General features: G+C 35.6%; 1 long non-coding RNA gene across 1 annotated transcript in view; it reads left to right on the plus strand.

Moving 5' to 3' along the window:
- The first annotated feature begins 2,805 nt into the window (after positions 1 to 2,805).
- Positions 2,806 to 19,105, plus strand: part of LOC138404705 (uncharacterized) — a 211,530-nt gene continuing 195,230 nt past the window's right edge. The window contains exons 1-2 of the long non-coding RNA XR_011238527.1: positions 2,806 to 3,307; positions 13,421 to 13,523. This is a non-coding gene — a long non-coding RNA (uncharacterized lncRNA). The remainder of the gene's footprint in view (positions 3,308 to 13,420; positions 13,524 to 19,105) is intronic.

Here is a 19,105-nt window from a genome sequence, read left to right on the forward strand (position 1 = left end):
TTGATGTCATAAGCAGTGTGTTTTTTATAGTAACATCGTGAATTTTATTTTACAAACCTTTCTCGTGAAAATATATTTAGATATTAAAAAAATAAAAGTGAAAATTCAATAAGTTATCGAATACACATACAAACGTGAATTGCTGTTTTACACTATGTGGAGAAGTATGGCAGCTGCTTATAAAGGTCTTGTGAACAAAACGAAAATGATATTTTTATTGTTCCCGGCCAGCGAAGCGATTCGATTCCTGGCTACCTTTAGATAATACTGAAACTGGACAAAGAAAAAGTGGGCCGAGAGAAAAATGTTACGAAAAAGAAAAGTTTGTTCGATTCGCGCACAAAATTGGCTCAGTACTAGTTAGTAGGTACCATTCGCCCATTTGTATCCTTACATAATTTTTTTTCTATATACCTATTAATTTTTATTAGACTAGCTGATGTCCGTGACTATGTCCGCGTGGATTTAGGTTTTTAAAATTATCGTGGGAACTCTTTGATTTTCTGGGATAAAAAGTAGCCCATGCCACTGTCCAGGTCTTAAAATATACCCAAGCAAAAAATCACTTCGATTCGTTGGTCTGTTGCCACGTGATTGAAGAACATACAACCAAATCAATAAACCAACATTTTCGCATTTATAATATGGGTACATAGCTGTGATAAGCTGTGATAGCCTAGTGGTTAGGACGTCCGCCTTCTAATCGGAGGTCGGGGGTTCGATCCCAGGCACGCACCTCTAACTTTTCGGAGTTATGTGCGTTTTAAGTAATTAAATATCACTTGCTTTAACGGTGAAGGGAAACATCGTGAGGAAAACTGCATGCCTAAGAGTTCTCCATAATGTTCTCAAAGGTGTGTTCTACCAATCTGCACATGGCCAGCGTGGTATACTATGGCCAAAACCCTTCTCACTCTGACAGGAGACCCGTGATCTAGTGAGCCGGCGATGGGTTAATCATGATGATGATGGTGAATAGGGGTACATAGAAGAAACTGACTAACATATTTTCAACATACAACTTCACGGTTGGGTCTAGAAGCTTGATATTTTGCATGTAGGTCCTCTCTTTAACGTATTAGACGTAATAATGTTCATAATGTTCATTCATGTGGCACTTTGAGAAGTTTCACCCGAGCGAGTCCGGGACGGAAAAGCTAGTTTAAATCAAAGGAATATTGTGGTACTTAGGTTTTGTTCAGTCCCAGTTTATCTTATTTATTTATTCCGAAGTCTAAAAGCTATCGCAGCCAGGTTACCTGATTTAAATAAAGTAATATTGATTTTTAGGCTACTTATTAGTATAATATTATATTTTATAGTGATTAACATAAATATTTGATTAAGTAAATAACACATATCAGCTGTTAGGTAAATTTATCTTTTTATTTTAATGTATATTTTGTATTTACTTCATAATTAACTTAACCAACATTTTGTTTAAAGAACACGAATGTGAATTGTATAATAAACCTCTCCAACTTACACAAAAATCCGTACAAACATCAACAGTCTCTTATAAGCTAACTTTATTTATCTCGTAAAGACTTGTTAATACTCAACCCCCGGGGGTGGTGGGAGTCTGGCTTCTCTAACTTCGCGAAAGCCCGACCAGTTGCCCGATGCGTTTGCCAATTTCATAAAACACCAGTTGTTGTTGATCTTTCACTGAATATTTATTCACACCGGAACGAACACATTTGTAAAGTTCAAGTTGAGAATGCGCTACTCACGCTAAATTCCAAACTTGTTTGACGATGAATTGGGCGATAATCGGCGGCCAAAGAGGGGAATTGGGGTGCGTGGAGATGAACAATTTCTAGACAAAACTTGTTTACACTACTTAAAGAATTAAATCAATTTAGTCGATATTTACTTTCAATGTTTCAAGCGGTTGGGCGGTTTTTCGTCGTGTTTAAATTTTTTTCAGTAAAGCTTAAAAAATTATATTCTTTGAAAATATATAAGTGATTATATACATTTCTTTTATACAAATATGTAAAGTACTTATTTTGTATTTTTGATTGTATAATATAAGAGAGGAAATATTCATTTAAGGTCTAATCTAAATCTAAGTAAATAATTTACATCTATTGAAAAAAAATGAATAGAAATAATACCTATACGTATATCAATTAAATGAAATTGATAATAGTTATTGATAAAGTAACTATAACCTGAATCACGTGAATAAGGATCACGTAAAACGTAATATTTATAAAGTAAAAGTTACACTTAATCGTAACTAAGGGAGGAATGTGAATGTAGAACACGAACGTAATAAACGACTTTACAAGTTATTAAACAAACTTTTAATTTGATCTTGCGGTCGCCGATAACAATGCAGCAAAGTTATGTTAGGAGGGGGAGCGGTCGACGCCAATCTTTCTCACATTGCAGTACAAAATCGTACTTCTCAGTAAGAACACCTCGCAAAACTTTGTCCTAAGTAAACTCGCGAAACTCCCGGAGCCGAGCAGTCGGACACCGGGTTCACCACTACCCGCTTCGCGCTCCGCTACGCTACCCGCTCCGCTACCGGCCCCGCTCCGCGAATACCGATCGTCTCCCTCCGCCAAACAAACGGACAAGTTTTAATGTTTTGCTCACAAAGTGTATGATTAAACGCGGAGAGCGGCGGAGAGAGTCGGCCGTAAGTTATTGATTTTCCCCGTCCGAACCCCCGACGACTACGCGGCTCGCGGTATGATTTGAGAGTTCTACGCGAATACCTCGTTCCCTAACTCATAATAGATACGCTTCAAACTACTTTTAAACCTGAACTATGTACGTAAACTACTTTCTAAGGCACCTCAAAAAGTTTCCATGGTGAAAACTGTGTACTTACAAGTTTTTTCGTGAAATTGTTATGAGAAAAGTTAGTAGTGACTGCGCAATCGTACCGCAGGCGGCAAGAGACGCGCACCCCACAACTTCACGTCGCTCTACGTTCCGAAGTTAACGCAAAGTTCCGCCATTTTGGAACATGCTCACAACCCACTTGTTTTATAAAGAAACTTTTTATTAATTCCTGTGGGCCGCGGAGTGTCAGTAAGATGTTTTGAGGTTAGGCTGTAAGTCGATATACGTTCTTGTGGCTCGGGACCGGTGCTTTGCTGTGTTAGTGACTGTGTTCTAGGGGTTTGCGAGTGTTTCCGAAGATTTCAGATGTTGTTTTGAAGTGTTTCACGCGTGACGTTTTCCGGATGATGCTCTTGTGATTTGTGTTTACTTCAGCAAGCGTAAGGAGGACGCTAACATCACGTCTTGACCTTGCTTATGAACCGGACGTACGGAGAAGTGACAGGTGATAAAAAGTTAACTTAGTTCTACTAGTTTTTTCATAGTTGGAAAGTTGTGTGTGGAAAAGTTTTGTCTGAAAGTATTACGAGTATCACATACATGCGCGCTAGGTGGTCAGAGATTATAAACTTCTAAATAATCAACTACAATAATAAGCGTAAAATTAAATTTGAAATTAACTTGAAATGTACACACAAGCAACTTTTATATAGGTAGGTACTTTCATTAATTATACCTATTTCATTCATAATCAAACAATGCCATAGGAGGATTTTATACAATACAATAACAATAATGGAATGAAAGTAAATAACAACGAGCATCAGTAAGTACTATGAAGTGAAAATGTTTCGTTTAAGGTTCATGGAATTGATCGAAGGATATGAAGAGGGAAGAAATTTTAAAATTATTTTTGTACCTACGTAAGTATTTTAAGACCGTTGTACCTTATGACCTTGGCTTAGCGTAACTCGAGATCGATTTCATTTCTGATCCAATTGTCTTATTTGTTTTCTCATGAGCTGCTCTTTGTACTCGTATAATATGAAGCACCTTATTAAATAAAGATCTGTTATGTAAGTATAGCCAATACGTTATCAACTTTTGTTTCTATACATATCTACATAATAACGTACAATAACGTAATATAGGTACCTAATATATTAAATTATTTATGTTATCCTCCTAAACCAAATAGGGATACATGTCACAAACCTTTATAAGTAGGTACATAAGGAAAGAAGAAAACTAATATTTTGTCGAAATAGTTCCTACGGACCGTAAATAAAGTAAAAAGCCCACGATATTGAGATCGTTTTATTGAGGACGCCATTACAAAGTCATTTCAGTAACCGGTCCCAGTCTCAGTCTATTGTAGAGAAGGAAAATCTTTCTACAGTCACGGCTCTCGATGGGATAACGCAAACGAGCCACGCTTGCCAAAGGTCTTAACAAAACTTTGTCCGACAAACAATAATTAACTCAATTCCGACTACTCAAAGTACAAACTCCAATAACAGTCAAGAAAGCTATGAAACTTTGTTAAATAACTTTTCAGATAACTTGAACTTCGTCTATTTACACAAAGTAGTAAGCGGAATTCCACCGCGAGCTAATTCAATCTGTGCTCGCTTGTAATAAATGTTGTTTTCGCGTAATACCAATTGGGGAGTTAGTGTGCTTTGCCAAGTTAAAACTTCTGGACTTTACGAAGCAAAACGCGAACTTTTGTAGAACATTTCAGTGTAGTTAGTACAATGTTATAATGGAAATAAGCACTTCAAAATGGCGTTGCCTGCAGCTGTGTTAATAAGTACGAGTAGGTAGGTACATAATATGTAAATCGATTTGAAGATTAAAACAAAGAAAGTGATTAAGTATAATATGTACTTGCATATTTTGTACAATTAGTAATAGGTACTACTCCTAACTAATAGCTATATCACGATTATTTGAATAATTATCAGGTTCAAATAAAAGACGACATTTTAGATTTTTGAATGTTCAAGACATAAACTCAAATATTTACTAGGTCAGTTTCTTATGGCTCCGGCGCACGTTCTTCTTTAGAGTTTTCGGAGCCTCCCTAATAAGCACTTAGGATGGCCCCTAGGTGGCCATCCTCAGTGCTTTAGTCCTTTAATGGGTAGAAATTCCACATAACCAAATCTCCCCCAAAGAGACCGGGTATCTTAAGAACCTCCTTTCTGTCAATAAAGAGCAAAAAGGTCAGTTTCTTACAAATTCATTATGATAATGGAAGTACTATACTACGGAGATTACGGTGTGATATTATATACGAGTAATTTAAAATGTTTCACGGCAAACATTCAAAAAAAATAGGAAAAGCTAAAATAATGATGTACTGATTTAATTATGTATGTGTATTCAAGTCGACGTTCAGAATTTACTACTAGCTCCTGAATAAACCTTAATAACTCATTTTGTGAAAGGTTATATGCGAAACTTGTTTGATATGCCGAAAATGTAACTTATGCTAATATGTTAGAGCTGGAATCGGTTTGAATAGAGAGTTTCAAGGGGCTTTATGGCTGTCTCTTTATATTTGCCCTGTTTCTTTTTTACTTGCTTTGAACAATAAATGGCCCTCAGGGACGCAACTCTCTTTTAGGTCTGATTCAGATGCACAATGTTTTTGATTCTGGCAAAATGGAGACCTTAATTTATCAAATGGCCTTATTTCGTTCGAAAGCCAATCAACATCCACGTATCAAGTAAATACAAAGAAATCAATAACAAACGACTTCCAAGAAAATACTTGCAACCTGTTTTCTTTATTTAGCGAAAAATACCATTTTTACATTTTGTGTCAAATTACAAGTCAAAAGTACGATTTTAGTCCTTATTTTAAAGATGAACCGTACTTTTAACATGACAGTTGACCCATAGAGTTAAAATAACGCGTGAGGAGTCATTTTGTATGAACCATACTTTTATTAGAACGCCTATTCTCTTCGACACAAAGTTGAATTCCAAAAAATTGAGGGATTTTTTATTCAAATAAACTTTTACAAATAAGTAAGTCAATACTTTTGAATCGTCAAATGCGTAGTTATCACCAATAATTATGAAAAAAGCATCACTAAATAGAAAATAGTGATATTTGTTGTAAAATAGTGTAATAGCTACTATCAAGCCAGCACATCTTAGTTTAAGGCTTTAATAAAAATGCAAAAAATAACTATGAAAAAATAAGTTTTTTAAATAGGCGACGCGACAATTAAATCGCGTTGTGTAAATCGCTCATACATTTTTCCCCTAACCCAAGTTGTCAATACAATGCGACAGTAAACAGACTGCCTCAATTTTATTGGGCACGATTCATGAATAGCAAATAAGCTTGCTACGAGGAAATTAGGTTATGAACACTACAATTTGCGGTGAGAGAAAACTTAATAGTTTTATTATATAGGTAAGTTTGATTAGCACAGGTAATAATATTATAATGAGAATATTCTATGAGAAGATTTTATTATATTGCAATTTATTTTATACGCTTGCTTTTCACTAGCTTTAGAGCGAGTAAATTATAATTACGTGCCTACTTTATTTGCCTATTTAAAAAAAATCTCCCTTGGTACTAAGCCACAAGGCCTCACTGTGCCTCGAGGCATATTGTGGGAGATTCAGGGTGCGATCAAAACCCGTATAGGTAGGTATATTATACAATGTTACAAAGCAATTTTCGTCTAAGATATTTTGTTGTAGTAAAAATAAGCTCATGTTCATCTCAGAATGCAAGCTGTGTGCCAAATTTTTTTTTTTTATGAAGCGTTAAGTTCAAAGGCTAGTACTTGAAATGCAAACAAATTTACTTTTTCATTTAATATTTAAGTATCAGAAGTGGATAAGGGTGGAGGTTAATAATTATACGTACCAAAAACTATATTCTTTTCATAAATTGAATAATAATTCCGTCAAAATTAAATATAAAAGTTTCTCCCTTTAAACATTTTTTCCTTAGTTACTGGTCCGGAACTCTAGTGAACAATCCGAGCTCGCACTTGACCGGGTTTCTATAAGTAATCTTAAGCGTGTTTTCAAAGTTACGGGCAAGAATGCAAAAGAGCCAAAGGAAAGTTTTTAATGGCGAACGTTCTAATTTTAATTTAACTTTTTTATTTGACGTCTCGCATTTCAATAAGTACTTTTAAGCAGGTACTTAATGATAATTCATACTAATATTAAAAATGCGAAAGTGTGTCTATTTGTCTGTCTAGACTAGCTTTACTTTGCCCATCTGTTTATCCGAGTTTGATGAATTTTGGTACAGAGATAGCTTGCATTTCGGGGACGCTCATAGATTATTTATATCTTCTCTTCTATATATAAAACAAAATCGGCCAAGTGCGAATCAGACTCGCGCACTGAGGGTTCCGTAGTACAATCGTATTTTTTCGACATTTTGCACGATAAATCAAAAACTACTCACTAGATCTCGTTCAACCCAATTTTCGGTGGAAGTTTGCATGGTAATGTACATCATATATTTTTTTTAGTTTTATCATTCTCTTATTTAGAAGTTACAGGGGGGGGGGGGACACATTTTCTTTGGAAGGGTCTCACGCGCAAACTATTCAGTTTAGACAAAAATGAAATTAGAAACCTCAATATCATTTTTAAAGACCTATCCATAGATACCCCACACGTATGGGTTTGATAAAAAATTTTTTTTTTAGTTTCAGTTCTAAGTATGGGGAACCCCAAAATTAAGTTTTTTTCTTTTTTTTGTGTAAAAATCTTAATGCGGTTCACAGAATACATCTACTTACCAAGTTTCAACAGTATAGCTCTTATAGTTTCGTAAAAAAGTGGTTGTGACATACGGACGGACAGACAGACGGACAGACAGACATGACGAATCTATAAGGGTTTCGTTTTTTGCCATTCGGCTACGGAACCCTAAAAATGAATCGCTGAATGTGTTGCTGATCGCAAATCTCCAGAACAGCTGAACCGATTTCGCTAATTCTTTTTTTATAATATTCCTTGAAGTACGATGGTTCTTACGGAGAGAAAAATTTTAAGTATTAAAAAAATTAAAAAATAAAGAATCCACTGTTAGGCGGTACGAAGTTCGCTGGGTCAGCTAGTATACATATAATATATATATATATACTATACTAAGTATATATACTATATATATATATATAGTATACATACTTTTAGCTCAATCTTTTTGAACACATATATTGTATGATTAAGCTTTTTTTTTTTTTTATTTATTTGGATCACTAACAGCTAATCATATACATCAAATGCAAATTTAACAATACAAAAGTTCTAAGATAATATGACGAGCTAATTAAAAGTAATCACCGCATGCGAATGTGTCAGGTAATTTTACTACTAAAAAAGTTACTTAATTAAAAAAAATATATATATATAAATAATATAAATAAATAAACTCTAAACTAATAAACAAATGTAGCTTAGGTATATAGTTATTAATATATTGTAGTAGTAGGTATACCTAGTATATTAATATAACATAATATCGTTTGGTCTCAAATATTATGTGCGAGCCCTTGGCACTAATACCGAAGTGAATTATATTATGCAAGTAGACGTTACGTTACGGAAATCTATGACATGTTACTTTGCAAAGTTATATGAGGAAACTGTATTAAAATAGACTAACTACCTTTTATCCACAACATAGAATGCTAAAACTGAAATAGATTAGCTTTTGTCTCAAATTCTAAACAAAGTGCTGTTGATTTTTAGTTACTTACTAACACTTAAAAAATAATAATTTATAAGTAAGTACCTACACATTAGGGATGATTTATGCTAGACCGTTCCGGGCCCGAGCCGTGCCGCGTCCGAGGCACCAGATTGGGAATTTGTGTGAGGTCACATCAGACCGTGCCGTGTTCGAGTCATCCGAGACTCGTCCGTGTTACGTTTCTTCATACAAAATTGCAATCCGTGGTTCGTCTGCGCGTCGGACGTGGCACGGCTCGGATCAAGCACGGTCTAGCATAAATCATTCTTTATTATGTTAAACAGATATGTTTCTGTTTCTGTATCCTATTTCTCATCGCTGAGGGTCGTGACCTTTCAGTATCACAATAATATAATGGTAGGATTTTTTGAGTTAATAATGCGGTAAGTTGTCAGATCATTCCAAATACTTCACAACTTAAGAGAACAATGTTTTGACTTTAAGTGCCCTATCTCACTAGGACACCAGTGGTAACGCAACCAGGTCGCGCTACCAACTAGATGTACCTATACAGCTCTATGGAGGGTACCTCACCTGGCGTCCTCTTGGCAGTGGCAGTGTCTCACTAGGACCAGTGTCCTAATAAGATAGCCTTAGATTTTAAAGTTGCACAAATATTATGTTTATTTTTACAATAGCGCTATATTAGTTAACAAATTCACGCTCTGTTACCATTTCTACACTTATTTTGAATTCTGTAGTACCTATTCAGTTTCCCGAGATAATACCTATAGTTTGAGGTTCAAAAATATGTTCTAAGTCTGAATTAGAATTCAGACTAAAACATATTTTTGAACCTCTCTTTATCAACGTTTGAATACTATTCAAGTCTAAGTATATTATTTACTTAATAATATGCTTTCTAATGCTGCGTCTTCCGGTGCGAGGTCGCCATTCCATTCCAGCACCTTGGGACCCCAACGTCTATCGGTTTTACGAACTACTTTGGAAGACCCCCCACTAGGTCGACGGATGACATCAGACGAGTCACAGGGAGCCGCTGGATTCAGGTGGCGCAAGACTGTGGCGTGTGGTGAGTCCCTACAAGAGACCTATGTCCAGCAGTGGACGTCTATAGGTTGATGATGATGATGATTATGATGCTTTGTAATTGCGAAAGTTTTATATCAATCAATCAAGAAGAGTTTGCGTGATACGCGCATGATAAAAACAGACAGATTATTAAAATTTTATATAATAGTAGAGAGATTTTGCATAACAGTTTTCCCTATAAATATTCTTTGAATAAAATTTTGCAAGGCGACTTAATTTACGGAAAGTTTGCAGAAGCGAATGCGAAATGGAGTGCTCGGAAAGTGCTTCTGTAGTGTACCTACTTGCGATAAATAAATGCTCTAAAGTACTTTCCCTGAACCGTTCAAGAAATAGAGTACGATATAATATGAGGGAAATAAAATCGTTCAATAAGAAAATCTGTATTGATCTTTTCAATTCCTAACTTACCTTCCTCTATGTTAAAGACACATTACTTACGAGAGAGTTAAATCAACACGACCGACGATGTTGACGTCTAAAATGTTACAATCTAAAAAGTTATTGCGAAGAGTTGTGTGAGCTCGCAGATCAGATTTTGAGGCAAATTTTGTCGCATCGCAGTTTTGTGTGTTGGCCCTTATGCTTGGTATATAAAGCTTAGAGTGAGTCGATACAAAAAAGACACAAGGCTTGCCTTGCTAAGAGTTGCCTATTAAAAATCATTCATAAAATTGCTGAACACAAAAAGTTTACCTACCTACTATTTTGTTGAAAGTTAGGTTTTTCCAAGTTGGCAAGTTTTCCGTTCCTAACTTTCTGTTGAACAAGTAAATTAAGTTACAGGAAATTTATTTGAACTAAGTTTTCGAAAAAATATATGATGCTATGAAAGTCAATGTCTAATGCTGTCCTTAAATAAACTAGATGATGCCTGCGACTTCATCCACGTACGTCTCGGTTTTTCAACCCGTGGGAACTCTTTATTTTTTAATTTGGGATAAAAAGTAGTATGACATTTACATACATCATCCACCATTATCATGGGAGGGCATCCTTCCCCGGAATGCAAGCTATTCTATACCTATCTGCCAAGATCGGTTAAACTATGGGCCATGAAGCAGATAGGTAGAGTAGATAGACAGACATACTTGCCCATTCATAATATTAGTATGGTTGGATTAACTGTAGGCGTAGAACTGGTACAAAAAACATTAATCAAAATTCTATATGAAATAGAAACATGACTTTAAACAATTTGTTCGATGAAAAAAAAAACCAAGAACTGCTGCTCTACTGTAATTTTTTTTCTGGATTTTTTTAAATATTAAGTACCTATGTAAATATTCTTTACATTTATAAAGAATAATATACATAACAATGTCATAACGTTTGTAGAACAAACGTTATGACATTGTTTTTTTTCTTTCGCAGCCAAATTGTTTTATTGGGAATTGGGATCTCCTTTATAGTAATGTACACAACAGTGAATAAACGTACGTTCTACCCTTTTTATATTTTTGCTAAAAATCAGTTTGGTTAGTAGTCTTAGATACAGAAAACATAGATTTATTATATTACTGCGTAAAAAATGATTTCTTTGTTCTGTTCAGACTCCAAATATCGGAGCAATAATAATTCGTACAAAATTTATTTCCCTTTCAAAAGTAACAAACAAGATGTTGTTTGTATTTTTCAAGAATTCCCGTGGGCTGCGGCCTGTGGTTCACAGAAATAAGAATCTACGTGAGCTCATAATACGAGTTCTATACCTATATTATGTTCATGTTATATATCAAATCATACACGCGTGATTCCGCATTCTTAATATCGATATCTGATACAAAAATATAGGTAGGTTTTTTTATTTTTTATTCAGATACAAGTTAGCCCTTGACTGCAATCTCACCTGGTGGTAAGTGATGATGCAGTCTAAGATGATAGCGGGCTAACCTGAAAGGGGTATGGCAGTTTTTATTAAACCCATACCCCTTTGGTTTCTACACGGCATCGTACCGGAACGCTAAATCGCTTGGCGGCACGGCTTTGCCGGTAGGGTGGTAACTAGCCACGGCCGAAGCCTCCAACCAGACAATAGGTATGCCTAATAATAATATAAGCTTTTATAACATAGGTACTAGATGTACTCGCGACTTCGTCCACGTGGATTCTTTTTATTCTCTGATTTTCCGGGTTTAAAAGTAGTTTATACCTATACTATATACGTCTTCAGAATGCGAGCTATATCTGTACCAAATTTGATCAAAATCAGTAAATCGGATGGGCTGTGAAAAGATAACAGTCAGATAGACAGCTTATGGCGACCAGACGAAAAGGTTGGATTAAATATAATTCTTCATGTAATTAAAAAGAAAATTAAACTGTTATTAAAGTACATAAATCCTCGGACCACCTATTTAAAGTTGTAGTCTAGTTTTCGCTGCCCTCTCGACTGTCTAATTAATCCTTTCTCATTACTAAGTCAGTGAAACTTGGAATTAGCAGATCTACTTAGTAAAAGTTTGTTGTATATAAGTACGCCACTTTGAAGTATTCTTGTAGAGATAGCACAATAAAATACTAATGGCTTTTTTAGCATTTAAACTATGGTGAGAGTTCATTACAAATTAATGCAAAAGCTGGCAAAAGTTATCCCTTGACTGCGATCTCACTTGGTGGTTAATGACGATGCAGTCTAAGATGGAAGCGGGTTAACCTAGAAGTGGTATGACAGTTTTTAATAAACCTACGCCCCATTGGTTTCTATACACGGCATCGTACCGGAACGCTAAATCGCTTGGCGGTACGGCTTTGCCGGTAGGGTGGTAACTAGCCACGGCCGAAACCTCCTACCAGACCAGACTAGAAACTTAGAAATTATAAAATTCCAAATTCCTGCCAGGAATCGAACCCGGGCCTTCCCACAAATAAGACCTCATGTTCTTCGTCGGAGTATGCCCGATTAGTTTCAGAAAACTAAGTTTTAGCCGGCTAGTATAAATACTTTATGTATTAAAGTATTTATACTAATATCAGTTCTGTTTTAAAAAACTCAGATAAAACTTTATATAACCATTTGGCCTGTGTTTTATTATAAAGTCACTTAAGTCAATTGTGTATTCTGTGGTAAAATAAAACTAAACAGAACCCTATGATATAAATGTGATAATATATTTCTTTTTCGACACGTATCTAAAGGAATATAAGAGAAAACATTTCCAAGAAATATAATTATATTTGAATTCTAAGTGATTACCTGGAAAGCACCTGTAGGTACTTTATATTATGTACGTAGATACACGTGCACGAGCAAACTTGCATTAGCCTCATAAAGACTAATTTTCGCAGAATTCGCAAATAGAGTACCTGTTTCCACCTATTTCCACTCATTTTGATGACATAATGTTAATATTACCCTACTGAAAACGACTCTATAAGGGGCCGCATTGAAAATAGAAAACACCAGTTGAAAACAAGCATCGCGGGGAAGGACATAAGTTACTTTTGGCCCAGGGAAATCGAAGAGTTTCCCCGGGATTTAAAAAAATCTTAATCCGTATAGACAAATTTGCTGCATCATCAACTTGCTACACAGATAGCTTTCATCCTGGAGACGGACCCTATACCTACTACTTTTTATCCCGGAAAATCAACAAGTTGATTGATAATTGGTAGATATTTAAGGTTTGGGCAAAATGAACAAGTACATGTTTCAGGATTTTTAGAAATTCTACTCCCTCACCGATTTTCAGAAATTCTACTCGATTGAAGCGGGGCGGGTCAGCTAGTATAATGTATAAATACAATTTTCGGCAAATGTTTTGTATTTAATAACGAACTAAGTATAAAAGTTTTTATTATTACCCTTTGTCGTAGAATGTCACGCAAGGGGCGGGAAAGCTACACCATTCGCCACTTACTACAGTTGCCAAATGCACGGTCGTCGCCTGGTCCACATCCTCCCGCACCATCTGTCAAGGTAAAGATAAATAATATAAAATGACTAAGTTTGATTAATACCTTAATACTTTATTTAGGTAAAAATAAGTATGTACTTATTTCACAAATTAGCCTATGTGTTATGTGTGTTTTAAGTACCTACTTAATTAAATATCATTTGCTTTGACGGTGAAGGAAAACATCGTGAGAAAACTGGCATGCTTGCGAGTTCTCCATAATGTTCTTAAAGGTGTGTGAAGTCTGCCAATCCACACTTGGCCAGCGTGAAAGACTATTTCCAAAACCCTTCTCACACTGAGAGGAGATCCATACTTTGTAGTGAGTGAGTGCTTTTACAGTCCAAAACGCTGCTTCTGCAAGAAATTGCGGAAGTTACTTGCCAATGGACACTCGGCCTAATGCAACACGGCCTTCAGCAATAAAAATTGCAGAAGTCACTGCCCTATTGCCATGTCTGTAAGTTTTACTTGCTATTAAAACTAAGCTAAGATAATTTGCTGTAATAAAATTTGTTAATAGTGCAATTTGTTTAAAGTGCGAGTGATTTGCCAGAGCTAACTTCTGCAAGTTTTATTGCCAGTGGACATTTGGCCTTACAACAGCTGTTGAGTAAAATAATCCATTCTTTCAATTTACGGGAGCCAATAAAATTACATGATCATCTCAAATCACAGGCAAGAGTAATCCTAGAATGTAAATGTAACGACGAGAAAGGATAGCCTAGTCAGTCGGGTTAGAAAGAGGTTTCCTTGCATGGAAACTCACCTTGCTCTACAAAGTTACACATTTTCCTCACAGAGGGCTCGGTGCTTACGAGGGTAGAGGGAGAGTTTTCTTATTGAAGTTCTTACTGTAGCGAATAGATGGCGTATATTGAAACCTTAATTTTGTAATATAAGTTTTATTTATTTATTATTAATTTTTAGACTTTCTTTTGCTGTTAGGTATCAAGATCATCTACGTGCTATATTCTGCATCAATCTATAAAACCTAAAATTATTATCGTACTGTAATTATTTGTTAATTAAAATAGCCTTTTTTAATTTAACTAAACAAATTACAGCTAGGTTTAATTGGGTAAGTTTCGCGCGTAAAATTTTCGAAATTAGGAAGATATTTAGCTCAAATTAATAATAAGCGTACATTGGTCAAATTGCTCATTCACAAACTCATGAAACGTTGAGAAGTTGAGATCTGTTGAAAATATCTACCTGAGAAAGCAAATCCATTTAGTGAACGTTAGTAAGCCATAGCAATGCGCCCCTTGATCACATTCTTAGGAAAACTATTCGAATTGGCCTTTGAGTATTTATTTACGGAGCAAAATCGTTATTTGCCCAACGATGGCTTTGATCCTGCAATGACCGTGCAAACATACTATTGACCTTCCATTAAATATTTGTACGTAAGAATAGTGGAGATATTGCGTTGTTTTCTTAAAAGTTTATATCGATAGCCCACAAACTGCTCTAGGATTTTTCAAAATTGGCAAAAATAATACTTTATTTTTTCGTCACTATTAACTAAGCCAAAATTATTTTTAAAAAACTGTTAAAGAACCCTCACCGCGATTTTAGTTTACTTTTAGATTTTCTCTTTTCTTTTTCCGTAACCGTAAGTACATTTGTAATTTTTTTCTCAAAATTTGACTGCACGTCTATAAGTAGGTCACTTGTTACATTACAAGACGCTTAATTATGCTAAATATATTATGATATAACTACAGTTTTATAGTGTCTGAAAAAAAATTCCGAGCCAAACAGATAAACACGAACGTAATATTCGATAAGATCGATTCATTTTTAACATTTTTAATCAATCAAACAGTGAATTTATTGTTGGATTGAATAGTATATTCAAGTTGGTTGGATAGTTTCAAAAGGGAGCCAAACTACATTTGTATGGACCGCGCTATGAATAAAAACAAACTGAAAGCAGGCAGGTAGGTCCATATACACATATTTTACTCAGAAAAAGGGTTTCTTTTCACGGCCTGCTGGCTGTTAGCAGGCCACCCCTTGTCCGGCTCGTTTTGTCTACATTACAGCGTCCTGTAAGAATTAATGTCCTTACAAGGGTAAATCTTTGCTTTAGCCCGGATTGATGCGCATTTCTTGCGATGTTTGCGTAGTTTATTCGATATCCAAAGGAATAGGCAAAGGGGTATTTTTATTGCGTTTTTATTTAATTCTCTTAAGTACGATTCTTAATATACCTACTGGATGATGCGCACGACTTCGTCCGTGTGGATTTAGGTTTCTAAAAAATCCATGAGGACTCTTTTATTTTCCGGGATAAAAAGTGGCGTAGGTATTCCTTGGGATGCCACATTTCTATAGCAACATAGAATTAACTACTTATTCTAAGTAAGTACGTAATTGTTATTACTGATCGTATGCCATTTCTTCATTCTTAACGCAGGTTGCAGAAACTGTAGATTTTTCCTTTCCTTCCTGACCATACTGTCATATATATACGAACGGTCTTCTATCAGCTATATTTTGGAGAGTGTGCTCAGGAAATTCACAACCTTGCTCCTCCTTCGCCATTGTTCCACAGAACAACGAGAATCCGTGAATGTTGGCATCCTGTGCTCGGCATCCAATCCACACGCATGAAACGTTTTTGCTCAACGTTTCTGATACGAACCGCTAAGGTGTAGAATGCTCTTCCGGCATCCGTTTTTCCTGCCACGTACAGCCTTATCTTCTAAATGCCTTTAAAGCAAGAGTAAATAGGCATCTTCTAGGCAAGCGTGCTGCAACTTAGACCTCATCAACGCTTTTTATTAAAAATGCCCGCGACTTCGTCCACGTGGAATTAGGTTTTTTAAAAATCTCTTTGATTTTCCGGGATAAAAAGTAGTTTATGTCACTATCCAGGTCTTTAACTATATCCATGCAAAAAATCACGTCGATCCGTTGCTCCGTTGTGACGTAATTTAAGGACAAAGCGACAAAGCAACAAACTAATAAACCAACTAACAAACACACTTTCGCATTTATAATATTATGGGTACTGATGATTGTCGTCAAACGCAAGCCTATCGTGCAATAAAAAATATAGGTAGGTAACTCAGAGCTGAAATAGACGCAATCAAAATTGTCTTGCCTGGGTCGTACTAAGACGAAAGGGACCTCAATAGGGATCTCCTATGGGACCTATGGCATACAAAATACTATGTTAAAAAGTGTAATACTAATAACTACCTATCAACTACTTAGTCGAGATTATTTGGAAGCGTGTAATCACTGAGTGAGGGGCATTTAAGTACATATATTTTTCGTTAATCTGGCGAGTGTTAAGTGATTAAGCACTCAGCGGGCGGTCGGCCGGTCTTTTATACACCGATTTGTTAAACAGTTGCACTCAGGGATGTAGTTAGTGATGAAGCTTAGTTATCGATAAAAAAATAAATTTTTCAAACTTATACTCTATAATATAGTGAAAATGGCTTTTAAAGGCTGGCTATAAAGAAGCTAAAAGATGTAAATGCATATTGCACACAAGAAAATTGAACTTAGTGATGTAACGAATTCTGACTCTACAATCAGTTCATAAAACATATCGCAAGAAAGTTTTCATTGTAGCCTTTAGAACCTAATAAAACCGCAGACTACCTAATAGTACCTACCTTACAGGCACTAAATGAAATTTTAAGTTAAATCTGACATTGAACTAGCTTATGCTCGCGACTTCGTCCGCGTGGACTACACAAATTTCAAACCTCTATTTCACCCCCTTAGGTGTTGAATTTTCGAAAACTCTTAGTGGATGCCTACGTCATAATAGCTATCTGCATGCCAAATTTTAGCCCGATTCGTCCAGTAGTTTGAGCTGTGCGTTGATAGATCAATCAATCAGTCAGTCAGTCAGTCACCTTTTCTTTTTATATTTTAAGATTTAATGACTCTTGGTATTTTTTTCAGGTACTTAGGTATTTTATGCCACTTCACGCTATTTCACAAAACGGTCAAGGTAAGAAGATCTCCCTGCATCTTATTCCTCTTTACTGAGGGTTGTGTCCTCTTTCTATTAATCATACAATGGTACGAGTTTTCTTCATACAGCTCGACTACAAGATTTCGACAGTAAGAACTACACTTGAGAAAAAAGAATACAACTATACCTATTCCTAATATCATTTTTTGTGCGTTTTCATTAGTAAACGTTTTATGCCCTCGATAATAATAGTGTTATATCGATAAGTGCAGCGGTCAAGCTCTATTCGGAACAAATACGTTATGTCGGCAATATTTCTTCCGGTGTCGGCCACCTCGCGCCTTCAAGCCTGTAATTTACTGACGGCCAACAAATGTATGGCCTCCCGATTGAAACATATTAAAGAGTAATTGTTATTTATTGAATGAATTTCTTGAAGGTGGAATTTAATTACTTAGTAGAAAGCGTTTGCTAATTAAAAATGCAAACATTTTTCATTTTGTTATAATAGTAACAAGTAAAAACTCAAAAATAACTAAGCGCGCGTTAGCCATTCTTGATTGTATTTATATTTTCAAAGTCATCATTTCATCCCACGGTCTGCCCACTACTGGGCATGGGTCTTCTTTCAAAATGAGAAGGATTTAGGCTAAAGTCTACCACGCTGGCCTAGTGCAGATTGGCAGACTTCACATACCTTTGAGAACATTATGAAGAACTCTTAAGCATGCATTAGATTACGATTTTTTCATCTTAAAATTATTCCCTTTAAAATGTTGAAAACGCACACGATTCTGAAAAGTTCATAAAAGTTAGATACGCTACACCAGAGCCACACGAGTAGATATACGAAGCCGACAACCTAACCATTAAACAGTCACTGCTATCCTAAGCTATAAAGTACAAAGCATTTCCGCTGTAACTTGATTTATTATTATTTTGTAACTACAATTTTGGTACATGAAAAATAAGAATAAGTAAATAGTTGTTACAAAGACAATGATTCAGAGGGATTGAAAAAATAATATTATTTTAACTAGAATGTTAGATAGTTGATTTTGCTATTTAGAAGGAAATTTTTGTGTAAAAAATTAAATCAACAAATCGATTAAATAAAACGAATAAAAAATAAGAAAAAGAGGAAGCATTAAAGATATAGCAATCGATTACCCAGGCCCATAAACACGACGTCTCAATGAGTTAGGTACGCGTTTAGAAAGCTATTGGTCCCGCGTGCCCAATTCTTGAGATAATCCTGCAATGTGCGCCGCACGGCACGCTATCAGTGATTGCCAATTCTTCTTAGAGGAACATGTGTTAGAAAAATTTATTTCCTTTTTGAGATTTGTTACCTTAAAGGTGCTGATAAACTTGAGCATTCACTTGTAATGAGCATTCTTACGAATGTTACATCACAGAAAAATACGAGGACATTTTAGCGAGCATTCTATCGAGCGTTCTGGCAAGCATTCTAGCGAGCAAACGCAACCGTCAAGTCTGCCATCTTCATGAAGAATAGACGAGCATTCGCTAGAATGCTCAAGATGTTCGTAGCAATATTTGGCTCTATGCTTGGCTCGGCTCGTTGTTCAGTTCGACAAAAATAAAAACGGCGAATGCTCGATGTTCTGTTACAAGTGAATGCTCAAGTTTATCAGC

The sequence above is a fragment of the Maniola hyperantus genome, chromosome 3 (genome assembly GCF_902806685.2).
Source record: "Maniola hyperantus chromosome 3, iAphHyp1.2, whole genome shotgun sequence".
Lineage (NCBI taxonomy): Eukaryota > Metazoa > Arthropoda > Insecta > Lepidoptera > Nymphalidae > Maniola > Maniola hyperantus.